This window comes from Aquila chrysaetos, chromosome 8 (genome assembly GCF_900496995.4).
Source record: "Aquila chrysaetos chrysaetos chromosome 8, bAquChr1.4, whole genome shotgun sequence".
Taxonomy (NCBI): Eukaryota; Metazoa; Chordata; class Aves; order Accipitriformes; family Accipitridae; genus Aquila; species Aquila chrysaetos.
This window is the reverse complement of record NC_044011.1, coordinates 14,846,345-14,856,981: the sequence shown is the minus strand read 5'-3', so window position 1 is coordinate 14,856,981 and position 10,637 is coordinate 14,846,345. Positions and strand designations below refer to the sequence as shown.

General features: G+C 38.0%; 1 protein-coding gene across 2 annotated transcripts in view; it reads right to left on the bottom strand.

The window, feature by feature from the left end:
- The window catches only part of ESR1 (estrogen receptor 1), a 162,751-nt gene that overhangs the window by 125,695 nt on the left and 26,419 nt on the right, over positions 1-10,637 (bottom strand). The gene's annotated exons all lie outside the window — the stretch shown is intronic.

The following is a 10,637-nucleotide window of genomic DNA, read 5'->3' as shown; positions in this document are numbered from 1 at the left end:
GACAGCTGGAGAACAGCACCATCTACCCCACTGCTTTATAAATCTTCTCTGGGAAAAAAAAAAAAAAAAAAAAAAAAATTAAAGCCCTTGATACCACTAGGCAAAGCAAGAGGTATGTTTAAAAATTCCTTAGGCTCTTAGTAGAGATAAGTGCTTCACCCAAGTTATTGGGAGTTTTTAACATTTAAAGTTTTATAAGTTGATACAAAGATGTATACCTTTTTTTTCCCCTACCCCCAAATAATTTTCCAAAACCAGCCATGGCACTGAAAGGCTGGACCCAAGATTTTTCATTCTAAATTTATGTTTTAGGTTGGTTTTACTGTTGAAAGGGGACCTTCTGCTTTCACATGTCAAATGCAAGTAGAGAATCTGAGAACATTTGCTCAAAATAGTTCTTATTCCAAACAGGGAACTGTGGAATACAATTGTTCCACACATATGTTTAATAAGTTACAACATTTAAATATAACTTCAGTTTTACCTATACTTTGTGTGAAAAGATCTGTTACATACTTTGAAATTAGCTGTGTAATCAAGAGAAAAATTATGCTGGGATGTCAGCATAGCCTTTTGGTAAAGTATTCTGATGCTTTAAATTTTAAGACTTTCTTTACAGCTATTTATGATACTATCAGATTTTAGCCATTCAGGTGGAAATTTTACATGTCAGTGATGAGCTCAGAGAGAATAATTTGGAAGTATCTGAACCAACTGGAAAGAAATTTTTTTGCTTTTCCCTCCTTAAAGATTTCTAGAAACCCTTTTCTGAAATGAGAAACCCTTTCTGCTGTAGCAGATGAGGGGTTTGGAGCAGGAACTTTGAATCTGGCAGGGAGCTGAAACTGTGTCACAAAACTGCCTTTTACTATTCCTCTGAAAGTCCATCCACATTTGGCCAATTTTTCAGTCCTTGAAAAATTGCAAGTTTTTAAGAGTTAAGATTTCTAAAAGTTCTCTCCTGACTAAGCCTGCTCTCTTCTCTCTCAGATCCTAGTCCTGATTAGACTGGGCACAAAACTTCCCAAAAGAGTGAACGAAATGCTACCGTCCAGACTGGTATAGATACAGAAAGTTTTCCCCTTTCATTACTCTTCTGGGGCAGAGTAAGAGTCTGGGCTTAAATGCAGATTATTGTGTCAGTTATAAAACTGAATTTCAGTCCCAGATGTACAGACTGAATTTCCGGACACCAAAATGGGGCACCATCTGCCTTTTCAATTCAGCATTAGAAAACAATATGTAGAAACATACCCTTTCCTAAAGGAGTAGAAAGCATGCTGTAATATAACTGGCTTGTGCATTTCTTCAGTTTTTTGTACCTAAGAAAGATGGGAGAGGATAAGACTAAATAATTGTGCCCAACTCAGAATAAATGACTTACTACATACATAAAATGGGCCAAAATACCTGAGCACTCTGGACAAACTCAAAAGTTATTAGCAAATACTGATGTTTCAGAGAGTTAGCAGATGTTTTCGCAAAGGCAGCAAAACAGAAGAAAAAAAGACATTTCTCTACTTTCCTACACAAAAGGTTAACCACTTCTGAACAAAGATATTCACTGGTAGAAAAGCAACAGTACTGTGATTTCACATTAAGCAACATTCCCTGCTTAATCACAAACACAACATCTTAACAGACTATTTTTCATGGATCTAGTTTCATCTAAAAACAAGAATGAGCTCCAACATGCAAAACTGGAGCTTAGTATCCCATGTTCATATTCATTTGTTCTGTTTATATCAAAGACAAATTGAATGGAGTGACTGATCCCCATGAGTTAGCATTCTGGAAACAGCCTAGCAAGAAAACTTTGAAAATCTTCAGAAGGAAGACAACTTTGTATCTATTGAGATTGGCTTAAGGGTGATACATCTTCAAAATGAACAAATATTACCATGTCTGGGCTCCCAAAAATGGTCAGAAATGAGACATATGCTTAATCCCATTTGTGTGGCAATATTAACAAAACTGACAAGTTTTGTTTATGAGATTCAAGGCATGAAAGCATGAAGAAGCCTCTCAGATACCATTATAAACTTGTAACTGTGAAACCTGTATTCCACACTTGTAAATTCTTTATTTAGTTTAACCTTGAAGGCCCCCTGAGTGATCTCAGGCTAACTGGCACACACTCCAGTACTCCACCCCTACAGAAGAGTAGATCTTTAAACTGATGAAGTACCATTAGTATAATATACAGTATAACACAGCTCTTCAGATCACTTAAAAGATGGTTTGTACCTCTGTTGAACTACACAGACCAATTTGAATGTTAGTAATACAGGAATCTATGTGGAAAAAACATCTTCCAGATATCAGAATTAATTAAAAAAATATCATGGGTTTGACATGGAAGAATGGTAGAGCATGTGGAACACATACAAACATTTTTCTTCCCCCTGCCTTTGCCCCACCCCTTCCCCCAGCATCTTCCATTGTTTCAGCAAGTTTGCTTAGTGGATGTCAGCTCCACTTGCTAATCAGTCATATTTCATAATTAATTGGCCTCACTCACAGTATTATTTCTCAAGACTCATTTTCCTGCCAAATTCTTGACTGTGTACTGAGCAACAAGAGCCTCTCAGACTTCAGGTTTAAATGTGTGCATGCAGGTGCTGTTGTGCAAGTGCACCCATGGGCATGCAAAATATGCATGATGATGTTCTCCTCAGGTAAACTCTCTCAGCTCTCTCCTCTCAAATACTGCACTATAAGACTACTTTTTTCATATCTCTTGCTCTAGTTTCAAGTTACACTGCAACTGATACCTAAAACAGGTCCAGCTCCATTTTTTTCACAAGACACATTTGCTAACAGAAGAACTAAAGAGAACCACAAGTGCTTGGCCATTTTATAATCTCCACACTTAAAGAAGAGGCCTCAAATCAGGCCTATCAATGTGTGGCTTCCTGTTACCCTTACTCCCTTTTGGGTCTCCCAGTACAAGAAATGGGTCCAGAGGCCCCAAGCTGGTCAGGATATATGACAGCCTCAGGTAGCAGAGCCTGCTCAAATTGTAGGAAAAAAGGCTCGGGGAGACCTTATTGCTGTCTAAAACCATCTGATCAGAGAATACAGAAAATACAGAGCCAGACTTTTCTTGGAGGTGCACAGCGACAGTCCAAGAGGCAATAGGACACAAGTTGGACTATGGGAAATTCAGATTAGATATTAAGTATAAATTTTTACCATGAGAGTGGTCAAATACTGGAACAGGCTGTCCAGAGATGCTGGGAACTCCCTGTCCTTTGAGGATGAGACTCAACTTTGAGTCCAATACTCAATTGGACAAGTCCCTGAGCAACCTAATCTAAAAATATCTTCTTTGAGCAGGGGTTTGGACTAGGTGACATCTTAACATCCCTTCTAATTTATTTTATGATTCTATGCATCTAATACACAGATCTGCAACAAAATACTCAGAAGATATTAATTACTTCAACGATGGCCTATTTTCCCATTCACTACAGATGCCTGATTTCAAGATCCCATTTCATGATTTCAACCCTTCTGCTGCTCTTTCATCAAGTCATTTGCCTTTTTTAATTGGTCTGCTATTTTCCCTAGATTAGATAGGAATTAAGGAATCTCCATGGACAAATTTACCCTTTCCCTCAATTCATCTACTCACTGGCCTGATCAATGTATTAGAGTCTCAGTTCCTTATCATAATCTGAGTTGGGCGGGGGGGGCGGAATCTATTAGCCTTACTGTACCTTCTCAGCATTTCTGTAAACTGCTCCAGTCCTTATCCAAAATACCTTTGCTGCCCATTGCCCCAGTAATGGACCTACCTGTTCTCAGTAATCAATGGCACACATATGTTTGAACACCCACCAAGACTAAGCCATCTTTTGTGGCTTCCACAAAACAAAACCAGCTGCCTCTTTTGATGGAAATGACCATCTTCATCAAAAGACTCATACTGAAACGTCATTCCATGGGTCTAATTCCCCCATCAATGTTTTTCCATACATACATATGATGCAGGGACATGTACAGCAAAGTGACCAGAGTGTCCAAGGTGCAAGCATTTAGAAGGTAGAGCCTAACCCCAAACCAGAAGACAGGGTAGAATCAATATTATGGCATGATCTAGTTTCTTCCCTCTATTTCTCTCCAGTAATGGTATTCAAATATATTACGTTCGGTTTTAACATCTCACACATTCATATTTCCTCCCTAGAAGCTGATCCTCCAACTGAAAGGTCCTTGTGGTGAGACTAAACCTATCACCTCAAGAAGTTATACTTACTGTGACCATGAGGCCAAGATAACTCTTCACCCAAATGGCTTGGAAAAGTCTTGGTGCTTCAGCATCCCGTTCTTGTCTACCAGCTGCTGGTAGCAGAAGTCCCTCATTTTCTGGGCATCTTCACAGAATTGGATTTGCTTTAGTTATTCCACAATCAATCTTCTCTGCTATTGCAAGCACGGCTATATGTATCTGTGAATAATCTGCAGCCAGCACATCAAGTCCTTTTGTGTACTTTAGCTTCTCTCTACCCAATTAGACATTATCCCAGAGCCATTGGACTGTTGCCAGTGCCACACAAGGAAGGTGTGTCAATTTACCTCTGGGCCTATTCTCACAAACCTCAAGTCCAAAAGGAAAAGTCCACAATGGATGTCAGTTGTTGAACTAATCAGTGTTGCTATACGTTTTTCTGTATTCTCTCCTTGATGTCAAGAACTGGCTTTTTATTGCCACCACCGGTCCAGCAACAACTACAGCCACATCTGAGTGGCTCATTGCTGCCACTGGTCATCTATCTGGAACATACTCTAGAAAAGCAGTCAGACAGCAAACGTTCAATAAAATTTATCATGTCCAGCAGGGAAGGTACTGGCTGCAGTCATCCTGTGCAGACCCTGAGTGAAACAGCAAATTCAATGTTCTAGATAGAAAAACTGTGGTAGATGTTGTAGGGAAAGATGTCATGAGTGAATAATTTATCAGGCCTTTGTAACTGGGAGCTGTGTCTTCTGTTCTGGTATACTTTTTAAAATTCTCAATCACAAATTAACAAAATATTTCTTAATTCTAACAAAAATTCAGCCCTTCTAGAAGAGAAGTCTCAGTAAAAAGGTTCCCTCAGAAGATATGATTCCATTTAAGTACCAGAAATGTACCATCTATATTAAAAGATGCATTTTGCAGCTAATTAGCAACTTCTTCTGTAACAGTTATAGTGAAGACATGCAGGACCAGGAAGATCTTGAAACGAATCCTTATAAGACATTTTCCGATACTTTTACATTTTTTATTTGAAAAAAAATGATAGGGATTGTATTAAATATATAGTTCTAAATAAGGTTGCACTGTATCTTCTATGATAACATGAATCAGTCACTGTCTTCAGTAGAACTGATCATGATGAACTAAGTTAAAAATTAGTTTAAGTGCTTTTCTGGATCAGGGCCTAAGTCTCTGATCCTCACACACCCATCATTTCCGACCATCAGAGAAGCCCAAAATTAACAGCCACAGAGGTTATATCTCATTCTTTGGGAATAAGTTGCAAGCTTTCCAAAATTCTGTTTCTGTGATATAACATATCCTCCTTACTCCAGAGAAGAAGTCCAATTTTAAAACTGACCTAACAAACCTACAAGCATGGCCAATGGAATCTGAACCAAAAAGCAATGCGAAACACTCAGTTCTATAGTGATTATTTTTTGTACTCAGGAGCACCCAAGATCACCATCAGAAATTAGGTTCTTGTTGTGCTAGGTACAATGTATACTTAGAACAAAGAATGTTTACTTAGTAGCCCAGATTTAAATATCCAGGCTTATACTAGTGGCTGACAATAGCACCCTTAGAGAAAGAGCTTCTCCATTTCTTCACAAAATTCAAATATAGATGTATCTCTTGCTTCCATTATGAGGTTACATTGTTTAATAAAACTGACGTCTGTTTTCTAAACTCTAAATATAAAACCTTTTGATCAAGCTATCAAACAATTCAACAACTGCAAATACAAAAAACCTATACAGAACTAAAGAATGAGCGCCAACAGCAGTTGTTCAAAAAATCAGGGAGTTACAAAGTAGGCAATTGCAAAGGACACTCACAAACTAGCCACAATGTAACTGAAGCAGCAATATATGTTACTGCTGCTGAAGACTTCAGGTCTTGCCAGAACAATCATGAGCAACAACCAAATCATACAACTTCAGTGTTGTCTAACCAGCATCAAACAGAAAATGGTGTCACAACCATCTGCAGTAGTCTGTCTCAAGGACATGAGAAAAAAAACGCACCCAAGAAAAAAAAAAGGGGGGGAAAGCAGGATAGGAAAAAACCTCGGCTTCTGGTTGGTGAAAGCTTTCAAAGTCACTTCTATGCTTTTGAAGAAAGACAAAAATGCATTGTCATCTGTCAAGCGGAACAAATAGGACCTTAGTGATTCAGTAACAGTTGCACTCTCTTGGCAGATATTAGCTTGTTTAAGGCAGGGAAGATCAAAGGAAGTAACTGGATGCCAACAGAAAAAAAGGAAAAGAAAAAAAAAAAAGAAAAAAAAAAGGTCAAAGTTATTTATTATTTCAGCATTCCCCTATCTTTATTTGTTCTTCCACCATTTTCATTGTTTTGTGCAACAAGATGGAGGTCTTCCTGAAACAGAGCAGTCAATAATTTAATGCAATGGTTCTTTTGCAATACAGGCTTTCCTATAAGTTCAGAAACCCATGAGAGCAATAGGTTTCCTATTCCTAAGGGTGTGTGAAATACACAGTTTCACATACTCATTTAGCACAATGGTCTATAAGCCACAGAAAAAGTTATTAGCTATTAGTAATGAATGAGAAAAACAGAAAGAATGAACAGCAATCATTGGCATGAGAGATGTCCAATATAAGAATATTGATATTTGACTTGATTTGAAACTATAGGAAAACCAGAGTTAGTATTAACTAGTTACCATTTTTCGAAGGCAGTGAGGTTACAGCTGCAAACACTGCTATCACAGACTCTTACACTTGTGGTAAATTAATTTAAATTTTTTAAGTAATTTTTTTTCCTGGAAAATATCAAGAAATTTGAGTCCTTATTGTGTAACTAAGGGATAGGGTTATTCCTAATAATTCCTAAATGAGATCTTGCCATAATCAAAACCTCAGCAATGCATCACTTGTGCAACATAACAGAGAGAAAAGGCAGATCTGTACTATGTAAAGTCAACTGATACATAGACTCCCAAGCTATCTTTACATGTCTGAGCGCTGAAATGTGAAGAAAGAGTGCTGCTAGCATGGTCCCATGCTCTGGATGACCATCCCCTGTCTCACAGATGGCATAACACCAGTATGGTTACATTGCTTTGTATATCAAGTTACTGTCTCTGTACTTTGTAATACATGAACTAATTCAGGCAGTAATATTGCACGATTCTTTCTACTACACTTCTTCAAATAGGATAGGTATGCTTGGAAGGCCTCTTGACAGGGAACAAAAATGCTCAGTAGTGTAGACTCTCCACTGTATTGATTCTCCTCCCCTGAGTACAAATAGTCCTGGTATCATTAGAGCTATATGGACTGGTGACACCCTACAGCCCAGAACCAATGTGTTGACATGGCTAATGGCAACCAGGAAGGCTGGAACCCCTACAAGGAGGTGAACATGCAGAGGCCAGTGTCAGCCACCCTTATCAGAGGTTGCTGAGCAATAAAGAGGTGACAAAGAAGATGCTGAAAGCATCTTCCTCAGCGAAGTACTGCCTTTAGTAAGCTACAGGTAGATGAAACTCCAGGCTGCTTCTATTCTAGTGAAAATAAGACATACCTGCAGACTTTCTGCAGTTGTACTATTAACTGTTGCAATACTCCCTGGAATAGGTTTGGCATGTGCCAAACAGCACTACTCCAAACTATTCCTGAGCTTGAGACATTAAAAAAATACAGGACCATTCTCATTATTTAGTTTGCATCCATCCACCACTTCATGGAAGCTATTAGCACTGATGCAAACTATTCCAGGACAATTGGTCCAGCTGCCTGGGAATAATCTTGGGTGTATTTGATTTATGTTGATAGCTAAAGCCCCTGGCTTTTAAGTTTCAACCAAAAGATTGGTTTGCAACCTGCTTGTTAGGTGCCAAAGTTCAAGAGCAATGCAGACTGTTAAAGCCTGGGCATGCCTCACTCCCAGCAGTGTCAGCCTGACTTAAGCATGCACAGTGAGTCACTGGGCACTTCTGACCTGAAATGGTCAAGGGACCATTTGCAAGGCACAGAGGAAACAGATCCCTGTTTCAGTGTTCAGGGAATTCAACTTCCTGAAAGCCAGCCTGGAAAGTCAATCTTTCATGCTTGTCGGGGTTTTAAAAAGAATAGTTTTGCAATACAGCGCAAGTGATTTAGCAGTGAACTGTTGACGAAAGTGGTGGTATCCCTCCTCCTGCCTTTGCATTCCCACCTCTTTCCATGCTTCCTGTCTGGAGACTGACATTAACAAAAAGCTTTGGTTGTTTTCTGAAAGGTAAGTATCGTACCGGTGCAGCTCTTGAGCCAGCTCTGGAGAAGCTGCAAGAGCACATGGCCAGAGTGAAGAGGGAGACCGCCTTGTTCAGCAGCAGCTAACCCTTAGATTAATGTAAAAGTGAACTCAAAGAGAACAAGCCAAAGCAGAAAGGATTCAAACTGCCAAAGGGCCATCTGTCCACCACACGTTCAGACTGGTCATGAAGAAATTGAATCAAATACACCATGGATTACATACACCTGTTACAGGGCTTATTTATTTTCTATTATCTGTATTATACTATGGTGTCCTTAACAAACAATTTTGGTTTATCTAAAGATTCAATGTTTGTAAAAGAAAAGATGGTCCCTCCTTAAGGATCAAGAAGTATTTTGCTTTTCACAAGTTTTTATGAGGATGTTCAGTTCATTTTTTTCCACATTTCTATGCAAAAAAACAAGCAGCAACGTAAACCACTTTTAAATGGGACGTCTAAATATTTTTAATTGGCCAACGTTGACAAAGAATAATATACATAATTACTACTAAAATTATTTGACTCAATTCCACAGTGACACTGAGTCCTGATTTTTTTTCACTAGAAGAGAAATATATCTAGAATATCTACTATTCAATTTTAAAAAGTGAAATAAAGTATATTGTTGATTTCAATAACTAAAAATTACAGGTTGAGTGACAGAAAGATCAAAAATTGTTCATCCAAAATATTAAGAATATTAAGACATTTTTTTCTTCAGAGTTAAAGGTAGTTCCACATAGGATTTAAAAGGCTGTTGGAAACAAAATACTACAGCTGACAGATCAACACTTTGCTCTAATATAGCAGTAATTCCTGTATGCCTATATTTCTGTTTTTTCAGAGAAAGATTGAATATGAGTAGATCAAATTATAAGAATATTCATTATCATACTACCATTGAAAGCCTGCATCTGCTACTGAAGGAGAAAAATACTTGTCCTTGCTTTCCACCATCATACAGTCACTGCTTATTAACCAAAAGAGCTCCAAAGATGTCGTATGAACTCCAGTCTGCAAAATCTGCGCTACCCAGAAAGCACACGCATAATACCCCTGACTACTCACTGAGGACCACTTCTATGCTTTTACCAGCAATCCCTGCAATATATTTTAGCATTCCAAATAACAGAATGAGTATTACATAGCATTCTAATTCTACCTAAATAACAGTTTGTGCGCTAAAATGTACCCCAACAAAAATCCCCACATTTCAGTCTTTTAGATATTAAAAACTGCTAGAATGTCTTTTCTTATGTAGTCTGGGTCCTGACCCATAGTATACATCAATAAATCATTTGGAAGCAGATGAAAAAGTTACTCTTTCCATGCAAAATTTTATCCTCCAGTATTCACAGTTCTAGTTTGGATGAAAGTTAGTTTGTATTCTTTTACAAATGTTTCAGTGAACTATTTTTGAGAGACTGATCCACTGAATGTCTGTGTGTGGTTCTGAAATATATTTACTGAGAGAAGGATTTTAGGGCACGTACCTGATATTTACCTGAATAGGTGTTTTTCTTGAGCTTATACCATAAATCAGTTTTATCAGTTTTAGAAATGAGACATGAGTTAAACTCGTTCACATTATGTAATTTCACTACGCTTAACAATATTACAGCAGTTTTAAGTCAAGTGTAGATGCTATGTATACTCAGAGACTGCAATGGTTGTCAGGTTGTATTTTGGGCGATACCCAAAAATGGTTGCTTATCAGTCCACAATATATGTTGAACACTGATGACTTGTAAAGATATCACCAACTTCACTGTGTGGGATCCATGCTCCAAAAATATCCAGCATATAATTTTACTGGTGGAAATTCTTGTTTCACGATTTCAGACACAGCTTATTTTCCCAGGCAGTTCAACCCACTCTTCCCCATGTAGTATTCTTTAACTTGCTGTTCATTGTTCATGATCAAATAACATAAAACATACTCTTACGTGAAAAATAAAAGCACTATTAAAAATCTACTTCTGCTCTGTGACAAAACAGAAATGTATGCTGAATGCAGATGGTTACTTATTTTACCTGAGGTATTCAAACTGCAGAAAACTGCCCTTGATAAAAGTGAAGGGACTTTAGATAAACTTAAGAAGTAACTGACAAATTTGCATGGTG